The sequence below is a fragment of the Onychomys torridus genome, chromosome 12 (assembly GCF_903995425.1).
Source record: "Onychomys torridus chromosome 12, mOncTor1.1, whole genome shotgun sequence".
Classification (NCBI taxonomy): Eukaryota; Metazoa; Chordata; class Mammalia; order Rodentia; family Cricetidae; genus Onychomys; species Onychomys torridus.
The window spans coordinates 49821583-49833668 of record NC_050454.1 but is presented as its reverse complement, the minus strand read 5'-3'; the positions used below and the strand labels follow the sequence as shown (position 1 = coordinate 49833668).

At 39.8% G+C, this 12086-nt stretch overlaps 1 protein-coding gene across 1 annotated transcript in view; it reads right to left on the bottom strand.

Annotated features, from left to right (window-relative positions):
• The window catches only part of Robo1 (roundabout guidance receptor 1), a 1035706-nt gene extending 1024416 nt beyond the window's left edge, over positions 1–11290 (bottom strand). The window contains exon 1 of the mRNA XM_036203231.1: positions 10899–11290. The gene's annotated coding sequence lies outside the window, so the exon portion shown is untranslated. The remainder of the gene's footprint in view (positions 1–10898) is intronic.
• Between the last annotated feature and the right edge of the window lie 796 nt (positions 11291–12086).

The window sequence follows — 12086 nt, the reverse complement described above, 5'->3', positions numbered from 1 at the left end:
GGAAACAACATAAAGACACAGCATGGAAAGAGAACTACAGACCAACTTCACTTAATGAACATAGATGAAAGATTTTTCAATAAAATACTTGTAAAACAAATCCAGAAACTCATCAAAAACTCATCCACTATGGTCAAGTATTCTTCATCCCAGAAATACAGGAGTGGTTCAACATATATAAATCAATGTAATCTACCAAATAAGCAAACTGAAAGACGCAAACCACATGATCATCTCCTTAGATTCAGAGATGTCTTTGCCAAAATCCAATACCCCTTCATGAAAAAAGTCAGATACCAGGTACATAACCCAAAATAATAAAGGCAGTTTACAGCAAGTCCATGGCCAACATCACCTAAAATGGACAAAGATTAAAAGCAATTCCACTAAAAACAATAATATGACATAATTGCTCACTCTCTCCATACCTACTCAGTATAGTACTTGAAGTCCTAGTAGAGCAATAAAACAACCGAAGAGATCAAGGGGATACAAAAAACAGGAAGACTTCAAGGTATCTGTTATTTACAGATGACATAATAATATATATGTGTCTTAAAAATTACAACAAAATCTCCTACAGCTGATGAACACTTTCAGCAAAGTATCAGGATATAAAATTAAATTTTAAAAAGTCAGTAGCCTTCTTATATACAAATTACTGGCAGAGAAATCAGTAAAACAACATATTTCACAATAGTCTCAAATAATGCAAAATATCTTGAGGTAACTCCAACCAAGCAAGTAAAAGACTTACATGATAAAAGCTTTAAGACAATGAAAAAAAAATCGAAGAATATATCAGAAGATCGAAAGAACTCCTATGTTCATGGATCAGTAGGATTAACATAGCAAAAACAGCCATTTCAAAACCAATCTACAAATTCTATGCAAATATCAAAATTACAATACAATAACATTAAAAATTAATTTTAGCTTCCATCTGGAAGCTTCCATACATACAGTAGACACTTCCTAAAATATGTACATATACAAAGACAATCTAAAAGAAACTTCCCAAATAATGGGGGAGACAGAGCCCCAAATGGACTTGTCTTGTCACCAAATGGATGCTACCAGTACCACGATAGGTTTAACATATATGTGAGATGTTGGCCAGATTGGTCCCATGGGTACCCCAAATCAACCCATGCTGCTTACAAAAACTTCAGATTGCTTTCCACACACTGATTATAGGGTCCTAAGACACCACTACACAACTCACTGAATTTAGAGAGCTTGGGCTGGAGCTTACAGAGAGCCTTCACCCTTTCTTGCTAGTGTCTTTGGGAATGTACTATGCACACTAGCAAAGGAGAAATGGCAACAACAACCCAGCCACAACCCTTTTGATCTACAATGGTGTCCTGCCTGCAAAATATGCCAGCACAATGGTGGCTCAAATTTGTAGTACTGGTCTAAAAAGAATAATAATAATAAAAACAATACAATGAATCTCAATGATATTCTGCTGTACTCAGTGCCACGCTCAGCCATCATCAGAGAAGCTTCCTCCTGCAGCAGATGGTAAAAAATAGAGACGCACAGCCAGACAATATGCACAGACTGAGAGACCTTGGAACAATCAGTCTTAAATTCCTTACATCATATCCTTCCCCTCAGGGCTCAGGGAATCATGTGGAAAATGAGGTGGGAGAGTTTAAGAGTGAGAAGGGATGGAGGACCCTAAGGCAACAGGACTCTGAAGGGTCTGCACCAGAAAGTGTCCTAAAGTTGGAAGGAGAAGTGGAACCATGACCCCATCTGTAATCCAGAAACTATCTCCAAGTCACAGCCACTTGAAAATGAAAATCTGGTTTTCTCCTTTGGAACATCTGGGGAAAGAAACCACTCTTAAGAGTAGGCTACAGGCCCAGGAGTAGGTGTCCAGTAGAAAATGAAATCTCCTGAGGTCTGCAGCATTGTTGGAGATTCCTTGTCAGTAGTTTTCACCTTATTCTGTTTCATTTCATTTGATTTTATTATTAACCCTTAGAGACCATTTTTTTTTTTCTGATGAGCGACAGGAAGGTAGATAGGATGGCGTGAGAGGGTTAGTAGGAACTTAGAAGCATAGAAGAAGGGTAAACCATAGCCACAATGTATTATATGAGGAAATAATCTGTTTCAATTAAGAGGAAAATAAAGAAATAAACTTTCATGTTTATCTTGGTCTTTGTGGTACCTGTGGTTATCTTCTTGATTGGGCTGAGATTACACTTTATATGTTAAAGCTTAAAAATTTATAAACTTATTCTTACTAACACGATCATGAACACATTCTAAATGATTGTCATCTGTCTATTTAAAACAATGAATTGAAACAATTAATGATTCCTATAAACCCCTTCATTAATTCATTTATTTTAAAATTTCTGATCAATTTATTTATACTAATAATTATTGACATAACAGTCTATGATGATGAATTCATTTCATATCTGATGTATCCAGGACAGTAGCCACTGTCCAAATATGCTTATTTACTATTTAGAAAATAACTATTTAAGTTGAAATTGTAATTAAAAACAACATGTATACATATATATGTATGTATACACATATAATATATATTTATTATATATTATATATATTTATATATATGTGCATTGATAATAATTATAGAACGAGAGGTCATGGACTGGAAAAGGAACTGGGAACAGAGAAGATGAGAGGGGTAGAAATGATGTAAATACATTTCTTGCTTATGAAATTCTTAAAAATTAAAATAAATAAACATTTAAAAATTAAAAAGGACAGAAGTAATGTTATAAATTAGGGCTTGAAATGTCACCAAAGTCATGTTTTAATAATTCTTCCTCAAAGCAAAAGAATTCAGAGGTGGAGCTATGGATTGGATCATGAAGGCTCTCATATAACCAATGTTGTATCCCATGAAGTCTTCAGAGTTGAAAGGACTATGGAGAGTTAACTATGAGAGTTAAGGGAACCTGAGGGAAAGAGGGCCTAACTGGAGGAAGCAGCTCACAGTGGGCATGATGTGGGTGTATTTTCCCAGCTCTCTGTCTACTGATTTGTTTCTTTCCTGGCTACAATGGAGTAGCATTTACACAGTCTATCTCCATAATGTATGTCACACCTACAGCCTGAAAAAGTAGACTCAGCTATGAAACTTTGAACCAAAATAGTTTTATTTATTTTTTCCTTCATACTGATTTCCTTAAGCGCTTTGTCACAGCAATATAAAGCTGAAGACAAATGGAGAGGGAGTGGGTCTGGGAGAGAGGGAGTTGGGGAGGGGGCTTTAAGGAGTAGAGGGAGGAGAAACCATGGTCAGGACATATTGTTTAAGAGAAGAATGTATTTTAAAAAAGAAAGAAAGCTGACGACCAAAATGGCTATGCCATTTCAATTCTAGACACACCTAAGTTAATATTAGGTACTTGCATAATGAAATGTGTAGTAACATTGTTACAGCAAATTTCATGCTGGGAAATTCAAATGTCCATTAACAAGAATGGGAAGCACAAATTATAATACATGTGTTATTCTCAATACTATAGAGTAATGAAAATGTATGAAGTAGATCTAGCTAAGACAACTTGAGCAAACCATGAGAACAATATTCATATAATAATTAAAGCTTATCTAAATATTTTAGTTAGTCTTATAGCACTAATTGTGATTTGTTCTTGGTATATATAGATATCATAACAGAAAATCAAGTAGGGGAACATAGAGATGGTTCTGTGGTCAAGAGGACCCAATTGGTGTTCCCAGAACTTAGGAAAGGAAGCTCACAGCTACCTATAACTCCAGCTCTAGAGGACCTTATGTCTCTGTCCTTCAGAGGCATCTGCACTGATGTACACATATCTACACACACACCCACATTCTTACACATGATTAAAAATAATAACTATATAAATATTCTAAAAATGCAAAAAGGACTTGGCGGATCCAGCTTATAGTTATCACACAGCTTTTTGTAGCAGGAATCTTAAAGGGTCTTATTAATTAAATCAAACCTAAGGCCAGTTATTTGGGTGAAAGCTGGAAGATCAGAGAAGCAGAACAAGCCACAGCACCTCACCTCACCAATACCTCAGCTGATCCTGTTTTCTCAGATTGGAAGCCTCTGAGTCCTCATCCAGAATGAATCTCAGCTGAACTGCTGATTGAAAGCCTGAAAGCTTAACCAGCCAAATGCTTCTAGTTTCTGGTCTTTACACTTTATATACCTTTCTGCTATCTTCTATCACTCCCTAGGATTAAAGGCTCACTTTCTGGGACTAAAGGTGAGAGTCACCATGCCTGGCTGTTTTTAATGTAGCCTTGAACTCACAGAGATCCAGAGGGATTTCTGCTTCTGGAATGCCAGGATTAAAGGTGTGAGTGCCACCATTTTCTAGCCTCTGTATCTAGTGGCTGTCCTGTTCTCTGACTCCAGATAAGTTTATTAGCGTATAAAATATTTTGGGGAACACAATACCACCACAGCTTTTTGTTTGTTTTTGTGTTGTATAGTTTAGTTTTGAAGCACAGTACTCCAGAAAGACAGTGTTCCTGCTCTCTATATGATGGGAGAGCCTGTGCTATGGCCCCACCCTGAATGCCATATTGATCTGGCTGAGCTGAGGAGCAACTGTTGTGACAAACAGTCCCTGGTTACATTAGGGATGCTCACTAAAATGTGTATTTCAAGGGCCTGTCTTCTATGTTCTAGAGACTATGGTGCATAATTTGTTTGCCCATGGTTTGGTGTTCCACTTAAGCCTTGTCTGCTTAAACAGAGAATCATATACATGGTGGTTTATGAAGAATAACCACTTTACTGCTACAGTCTAGAGGATGAGATATAGGTGGTGAAGTGGGCTTGATAGGGAGCTCTATTCTCACATATGTGAAAAGGAACACACAAGACCTTGCTAATACTCCTGTTGTTATACTATGTGTATTTTGAATTAATCCCTTCTCCAAATCTTAACCATTTGTTACACCACTATATAGTTCAGGATATCTTCTATGTATGTTTATATGCATGTAAGTATGAATGTATGTATGTAAGTATGTATGTATGTATGTATGTATGCATGCATGTAAGTTTTATTTTTTGAGGCAGGGACTGACTCTGTAGCTTGGTTTGGCTGTTACTCTATGACTCAGGGTGAACTGATAGCCATCATCCTGTATCAATAGCCTAGTTGCTAAGATCATAAATGTAAGAACCTGCTCCCAGCTGCAGCTCTGGATGTCAACATTTGAACTGTGAGCAATATTTGAACACTTAGCACAATGTCATGGTGGCAATTAGTAAATAAATGTCATGCAGTTTTAGAACGATTTTTGGAACAACTCTGAAAGGGAGGCATATTTAGATCCATTTGCTTCACATAAAGATCTTCACAGGATAAGCACTAATTTTGTTGTGATCACAAAATGAGCAAGAAAATGAGAACCATTCCATGGAAATGTTGTGACATAATCTAAAGCAGGGAAAATGAAATATTCCAAATATTTTAGAAGATGCAAACCAATTAAGTGTGAAGGAAGAGGATGGTTTGAGGTTCAGAACATGACATCTGGAGAAGTTTACACTGCATTATTTGTGAAGTAGAAGGGTGGCTTTTTTAAACTCATGAATGTGAGTGCATGTTACTATAATGTTGGTGACATAATGCTGACCATGGAAGAGGAAGCAGGAAATGGGTGAGGCAAAAGGACCATCATGAAATATCATAGAAGCATAATGATCCACACCAAAGGACAAGGCAAAAGTCTGGGTATATGATGCATTATTTAGAGAGTAGACATTCAAGTAGGAAAGAGAATTGGGCAAGATGAATCATGTGTGTTGCTTTAAGATTGTAAAGTTTAAATGGTTTCCTTTAAGTAGGTTCCTTTAAAATACTTGAGGTACTTTTCAGTAGATGGTTTAGAATACAGGTGTGGCAAAAGCATGTATTAGAAATAAAACTTTATTTTTGTTATTGAAACCCCATAAATGTTTTATGATATCTAGGTTACTATGGACAACAATAAACTCTAAATACAGAACTATGATAAACAAACAGAAAACTATAACTGATCAGAAATCTATGCAAAACAATGTAGAATTAACTACATGCTACTTTGGAGCAGATGCTAAAGAAGTGTTTCCTTACTTATGTGAGCCCAAGATATCGAGATTTAGTCTTGCTACCTAACTTTCAGTGTCTATATGACTATGTTTAGAGTCATCTTGGGGATTTGTTGAGAACAATCAGTAGGTATGTTCCCAACAAGATTTTCAGTGAAGATTTATTGAGGGGAAAATAGCCACCATGAAAATGGGTGTTACCACTCATGGGATAAGGACATTGACAAAATTTCTAGCAGTGGTATTCCCTTTTGCACTCTCCAGGACCCATCCTGAGGTACCTGCTTTCCTTCGCATGACTTCCCAACCATAATGGACTGAATATTTTGAAATCACAGGTTAAAACAAATTTGACCTTCCTTGAGTTCTTTCTGCCAGCTATCTGGTCCCAATTCTGAGAAAATCTGTAGCACCCAAAGTAACTGATTTAGAAAGTCAGAGGTTACAACATATGTGATTTAGCCCAATTGGAGAAATCTGATGGCTGTGGAAGAACATAAACATGTTCAGACAAATGGGCCAGGCTTTATAAGTGAAGCAATGAATCCTCCATATCGGCAGAGCCAGGGATGTAGTGATGTGAACAATTTCTGAAATGATACACTTACCTGGTGGGCTCCAACCTTTAGACTCATGAGACAGGGTAAACAGTAAGGTAGGATTTACAGGAAAATAACTGACTACCTACGAGATCTTGGCAATGTCACACCTTAAAAAAGTTTGGTCTGGGAAAAATGCAAATAATGTTCTGTAAACTAAAGTTTATCTAGGGTACTCTGAATTGTTCATCATTAGAAGAAAGATATAAAGAATTGTCAAATTCTTTATTGACATATGAGGGAAAATAAGAAGGTAGAGTTAGTTCAAATGGTTGATTCATTTAAAAGCAGCATGACCTCTTGGAAAGATAGAACAAATCAATGATCCTAGTACCCCAGAAACTTAGATGGAAGGATTATGAGAATGAAGGAACAGCCTGAGCTTTGAAGAAATTTGAAGGCCAGCATGGGCTACATTGTGAGTCTCTGTCTTAAAAACAAACAAACAAACAAAAGCAATATTTATAGTTATCCTTTAATAGTCACTTGCAATTATTTCCAGGAACCCTATGGATTCCAAAACTACTCATTAATGTTCACATCTATTAAGTAGCACCATATCTACACACACACACACACACACACACACACACACACACACACACACACACACATATACAAGCTGCATGGGCAGAATGCAGGGATTAGAAGGCAAACTACACTTTATCTTTTGTCATTAGGGAAAAAACTGTTCTCACTCTTAGATAAATAAACTACTATTCTAGGACCTCAATTCCTTATAGAATTAAGAGATTTGTCTGACTCATAAAGCATTAATACAGTTAGATATATGTGTGAAAGGATCAACAATAACAATGCTCATTTTAGCAGTGAGTTTAGGAGATGGATGATTATATAACAAGGTTATAATTTTACCTACTACATATTATCATGTTTTGCTTCCAAATTTATATATTTTAGGGAAGGAAGTAAGAGAAGTCAGTTGGGTTTTCTAGGCAAAAGATGCTTCCCTTTGCCAGTGATATGGTGGAACTTCATCTCAAATTACATTTCAAATGGTGCAATGCACCTGCTCGTTTATCATGCTGCCAAGGCCTGGCTTTGTAGCCTTGCTTTTTTGGCCCCTGCCCCCCAGGCTTTGCAGTGCCTTGAGTTCCTAAGGAAAGTAACATATTAAATCTTGCTTAAATAAAAATAACCCTAATATATCAAGTATAGATAGGTGGTGAAGATGAGGCTGCAGATCTAAGCACACAGCCCCAGCTTCCAAGGACTGCACACTGCTCAGGAGTGCACAGCCACCCTTGCGTCTCTCACCGATGCTGTTACATTTCTGAATTGATTTGGTTTTGCTGGAAAATAAAAGACAATCATACAGGAGAAAATGCTTGCCTTTGGGGAGACATTAGGATATTTATTCTGTATTTTGTGCAGTTTGGGGTAAGGAAAAGTCAGCTTTAAAGCTATGTGACTCCCTGGGCAGCTGTTGTATGGCTCTCCTCCTCTCATGATTAGCACAGTGCTACATCTTGGGATGCAGCTAACCTTCAGTGGATATAGCCCCGGAGATGGTACTATGGGTTCAAGGACAGGGGAAGGGAATGGAAACCATAGAGAGGAAGTGGGGAACATGCAGCAGACCTGTGATTAAAAGCTGTTTCCTCCAGCAAGCCTCCACCAGGGATCTGTAGCTGTGGCACTGTGCTTCAGTTTGGTAGATTGGACAAAGCTTTCCAAATGGAAAGATGCAGGAAGCAGGAGGATGTGCAGAGAGATGCTAACAGAAGTCCCAAGCCCATTGCAATGACATGAAATGCATGCCTTCATTCCTCATCCACTTCCCATCTTTTGTCACTTACTCATCCTTGGGTACACAATTGATTGCTACCGAATAAGCCCTTATCAACTTAAGATTGTTCTGGCTAGTTACACCTGTGTTTCCCTCCCACTCTGGGTGGGGTTAGAGGAGCACCCTCCACTATGTTTTTCTATTTGAATAAATCAACATGTTCCAGGATTTATCCTTTGCTTTCTGAGCCTCAAGATAGAAAGCAAACATGTCTTGATGTAAAACCCAGTCTCCCACATTGATGTCCTGGGAGCCTCCAAGTTGAACATTCAGTTACCGGAGTGCTAGTTGATCTCCATATAGGCAGTGGTTTCTCCAAACATTGCCTCTAATATTATACCCTAATTCTCAAATAGTTAAAACAAAGGAACACAGAAATGAGGGTAAATACAGTGATAGCGGAGTCCTCAATGTGTTTAAAGACATGTATTTCTACTAGGTGTCCCTTCTACAAACTGTTCTATGGAATACTTCAGGCTTCCCTCCAGATTCTTAGTATTCAGTGAAAGGGGTTGGCGATCAATTACCTAAATAGTCTCTAGCACTGATTTACCCCCACCCCCAACCACACCACACCACTTTTCGCAGGCCTTTGTAAAGCTCACAGTTTCATAAAGACCTTCTTTTTCCCCCTTACACTAGACAGATACACAGAGGAATTTACAGGTTCTGGTACTCCCCTGCAAGGGCCTGAAAGCGTGGGAGGTGCTAAGGTCAGTTTAAATGACAGTGCGAAATGAAACCTCTTGCCCTGACTTCTCCTTCCTTTCTCTCCAGGAGTCTCTAGTGAACTGTCGCATCTGGAAGCCTGCCTCTTTGGTTTCTAGAGAGGGCAGGGACAGCGTTCCAAAGCCCCTTATCTGAAACTATCCACTTGAAAGAAAAGCCTGACTAACGGCCTGAATTATTTCCTTTCTCCTCCTAAAATCTCATCACTGTTTTCCTTCTTTCCCTTTGGATTATTTCCCTTTTGAAACGCAGGTCTTCTACTGCTTGGGTGCTATCAAGGAATCTTCGCATACCAGTAGATTTCTCAGTCCCTAGAATGCCTAAGAGGCCATAGCATTCTGTCTTTCCAAACGCACTCTATTGCCTGCAGCAGTGACCTGCTACAGCGGTAATCAGAGACCTTTATGCCCAGGTGCGAGCTCCTAATAATTTTTATAGTGCGAGGCTGCTGAACCAAGGCAGCCTCCAGCGCCCTAGAGCAAAGCAGATCAGCAGTCCAGGCTGCGGCAGTGGGATTTCCAGGAGAGCTTTCCCGCATTAGCTGCTCACCAGCCTCTCCCTATTGTGTCCGCAGAGCTGTGGGGCTGGCTAGCCAGCCCACTGTCGCACCGCGCAAAGAAGCTCCTTTCTCAGGTAGGGAGGATCGGAGAGAAGCAAGAGGGGACTGAGAAAAGGAGCAGAAGGGCCCTCAAAAGGACACAGCGCTCCATCAATAATGCAGAGGCTCCTGGACCTCCCTGTAATATGTTTTGTGGCTGAACGCCACCAACTGGAGCGCTTCCCCTTACTTCCCGTGGGTGAGGTTTTTGTGTGTGAAAGATGGGATGCACCCCATTCATTCATCTACCAGCTCTGCTTCTTCCCCGCTCCTTTGCCTCTCAGATTATGCCCCCCCCCCGACCCCCGGTCTGGTTTGGTTTTGATCCCCCATCTCCTCCACATCACCACTACCGCTTCCAAGCAAAAAGGGGTAGGTTGGAATGAAAGGTTTCAAAAAACTCGATTACCTATGTATCTCTAAGAGTTCAACACAATTCATCTTGCAATGCCCAGTTTCCAAGACCCCGCTCTCATCCATTCTCGGAGAATGCTTTTCAAAGTTTGGAAGCTCCTCGGAGCGTGGTTTCGGCGTCTTTCCACATAGTACAAACCCTTGCGCTCTGAGACCCCCCAGACCAGGCAGCAAACTCGTCTAGTCCGAACCCAGCAGGACACTGAAAACCGGAACTTCCCAGGAGGCATTCCCCCTGTGTCCCCAAGAAAACCAAAGGCTGCACGGAACCTCCTCAAACAAGGATTAACCCAGCCACACGACACAGGCAAAAAATATCCAGAAACTTCTTTGTTAAGCAAACACAGCTCACTCATAAGAGACACCTGGTCCAACTTGACGGGCAACACAACAAACACCACATCTCTGCGGGGAAACTTGTTGAATCCCGCCAGAGCTTAAGGCTGCAATTTCCCATTTAGCCTGAAGGTTTTTGATTGTACCCTCCCCAAATCCCTGGTGCATCCCTTACAATTTCTGGGCAAACTGCAGAGTCCTTTCCGCACCCATTCTACACTCCATCGACCACCAACCACCATAAAACCAAGCGACCCCTTTCAGAATTCCAGAGCCAGAGCTACTTCCTTTGCGGTCATTTGCAAGACTTACCCTTCCATAAGACTGTCTCCAGAAATCCAGCAGCTCCCTGATGCAGGCGCAGCCCTCCAACTTTGCTATGCAGAGCAGAGCCTTTCGAGTTTAAACGCTGCAAAAGCCTTCTGAGACTTCGATATGAGTGGGGAACCCGGAGAGTAAAGTCAGGTTTCTTCTCAGTCTTAGCACCCTGGAAAAATATTCAATCCTTCCTCAGTAGAGAATTCTTTCATACCCGTTATCTGTATTACTATTAATGCGCAGAGCACACGGCATTGCATACAAATAGGTCCAAGTGTGCGCTTCTATTGGTGGCTGCGGAGGCCCCTGGGTCCTAGCTCCAGCTCTAAACTATACAGCAACACTCTCGGCACGCAGCTTTGGAGACGCCAAGGGGAAAATGGATTTAATTGATTCGTTACCTCTGGTATTGTAATGCCTGCTGCGATGTTTAACCAAGGGGGGGAAAAGCCTTCACATTTAAACTCTGGTCATGTGATCTATCATTTCATATCTGCTTTTAATTGTCTGTGGGGGTGGCTTTGATAATACAAAGGATTTTCAAAGAACATTTTCTGAAGGGAAAAAAAAAAATCACATGGATATTTTGCCAAGAAAACCTCCCTCTTGCTTTCTATAGTGCATGATTCATATGAATCCAGGTCATGTTATTTGCTCAAACACTTCTGCGCTTCACAGAAGTAAAATAGCACTCAATTTTATTCATGAAAATGCACGGCTATTCCAATAACTTGACTTAAGTGGATTAAAATGGCAGAACCCAAAATGTATGCACCAATTATGAAAACTGAGAGATTTCCCTAAATAGTTTAAAGGGCGACGGGGTGGGTGGGTGGGAGGGGGCATTAAAGGCAATGGCCATCATTTCTACTTTACAAAATGAGAAATTCGGAAATTTTGGATTACTTTTGAACGCTGGCATCATAAACTATCAATAAGGTTACAGTCTGCCAAGTATACATTGTTAATTGTCACCTTTACTTTCTCCGTTTCGCCTCAGCTAATATATTAAAGATATGAATGGGCACAACTGGGAGATCTTCAATGAGCCAGACCCCTGTGACTGGTCACTTGAAGCATTTTAACATTGCCAGAAAATACGTCAGTGTATCATCACAAAAAGGAACTTTTAAATCTTACTTTGAGTATATTAGCTCTACTTTAAAAATTTCTTCTGGTTTT